The following is a 2,125-nucleotide window of genomic DNA, read 5'->3' as shown; positions in this document are numbered from 1 at the left end:
ATTCCAAGATTGGTGTTTGGCATTAAAATCACCGATGATCAAAAATCGAGATCTATGCCGAGTAAGTTTATTCAAATCCCCTTTGAAATAATTTTTATTTTCCCCAGTGCATTGGAATGGTAAATATGCAGCTGCAATCATAATTTTCCCAAAAGAAGTTTCAAGTTCAATGCCCAAACTTTCAATAACTTTTAACTTAAAGTCACGTAAAGTGCTATAAGTCATACTACGGTGGATAACTATTGCAACTCCACCGCCATTTCGATTTATTCTGTTATTGGTTATAACTTTATAATCTGGATCACTTTTCAAATAAGTGCCAGTTTTTAAAAATGTTTCGGTTATAACAGCAACATGCACGTTATGAACTCGTAAAAAGTTGAAAAATTCATTTTCTTTCGCTTTCAAAGAGCGAGCATTAAAATTCATAATATTGATGGAATTACTTAGATCCATGATTAAACTTCAGGGTAAGAACAACATCATTCGCAAATTTTAATCCAATCTGGATAGCTTCCATCATGGATGTAGCATTACTCATTGTTTGAATCAAACCAAACAGTGAGTTTTGCAAAAAAGTCATTTTTTCAAACGTAACATCGCCGAGATCAGAAGATCCCAAAGCGTTGCCAGCAGAAAAATTTTCAAATGAAATTTGAGGTACCTGCCCAATTTGAAAATTGGTAGAGGATTTAAAATTCGTGGATGAACCCGAACCCGAAACGACGTTGGCATAAGAAATGCCATTGCTGTTACCTAACTTTTCCACGGTAGGAGTATTGTTCGAGTGAGATAGCACGAACGTTTGATTTAAAGATGCAGGTACAACCTGACTTTGAGAAAATTTCGGTTTGGATTTCGGCTGATGCTTAGCACGAGAATCCAAAACCTTTTTTCTGATGGGGCAATCCCAGAAATTTGATTTGTGATTTCCACCACAATTTGCACATTTAAATTGGGTGACTTCTTTCACGGGACAATTGTCCTTGTCGTGAGAAGAATCCCCGCAAACCATGCATTTTGGAACCATGGCGCAATGATCAGTACCGTGACCGAATGCCTGGCAACGCCGGCACTGGGTCAGATTCTGGCCATTACCGCCATGTTTCTTAAAATGCTCCCACTTTACCCGTACATGAAACAAAAACTGTACTTTGTCCAAAAGTTTCAAATTGTTGATTTCATTTCTGTTGAAATGAATCAGATAAAATTGTGAAGTCAAACCAAAGCGAGAAATATTTCCGTTTGATTTTTTCTTCATTGGTATTACTTGGGATGGGGCAAAGCCGAGCAACACCTTAAGTTCGTTTTTGATCTCATCCACCGACAAGTCGTTGGAGAGACCTTTCAGGACCGCCTTGAATGGACGAGCATTCTTGGTCTCATACGTGTAGAAATTGTGTTTGTGGTTTTTCAAATAACCAACAAAAGTTTGGTGATCTTGTAAAGATTCCGTCAACAAGCGACATTCTCCTCTTCGACCAAGCTGGAACGAAACCTTCAAATTGCAAGTTTCCTTGCAATTCTTCAGTTGCGTTCGAAAGCTGGCCAAATCGGAGACGGAAGTCACTACAATTGGCGGAGCCTTTACTCGTTTCTCGACGGCAGAAGGCTCAGTACGAGGAGAAGGATCCTTGTCAACAGTTTCGGATAAAACACCGAAACTGTTTGCCAATGGAATTGGAGGATTGACCTCACTTTCAGAATCAGAATCAGACCTCGGATGAGGCTGTTTTCTTTTTCTGTTTCCGTTAGCCGGTTTAGCGTTCAGACGCTTCACCGACGTAACGACCAAATCCTCAGAAGATTTGCGTTTACCTTTGTTTTGACGCATTTTGCAAGCAAAGTTCTCTTAAAAAGATGGCTTCGTTTGTAAAATACAACAAAATCTTGAAAAGACTGTTTAGAATTTGGGAAAATAACTCAGGTAGTCTTTAAAAAGACTGTGATTTTTTTTTTGAAATAACTCTGAGCTTAGGTAGTAAAAAATACCGCAGCTCTAGTGTCCGTTCACCTCGAAGGTTCGCAAGACACTGATTGTCAGTTGCTTTGGAGAATTTGAACGGTTCGCGTCGCGGTCAACAAGCCGGATTTTCGTTGCCGTTTCCGTCTTTGTTTCCCCCCG

This window comes from Culex pipiens, unplaced genomic scaffold (assembly GCF_016801865.2).
Source record: "Culex pipiens pallens isolate TS unplaced genomic scaffold, TS_CPP_V2 Cpp_Un0004, whole genome shotgun sequence".
NCBI classification, from domain to species: domain Eukaryota; kingdom Metazoa; phylum Arthropoda; class Insecta; order Diptera; family Culicidae; genus Culex; species Culex pipiens.
This window is presented reverse-complemented; position numbering follows the sequence as displayed.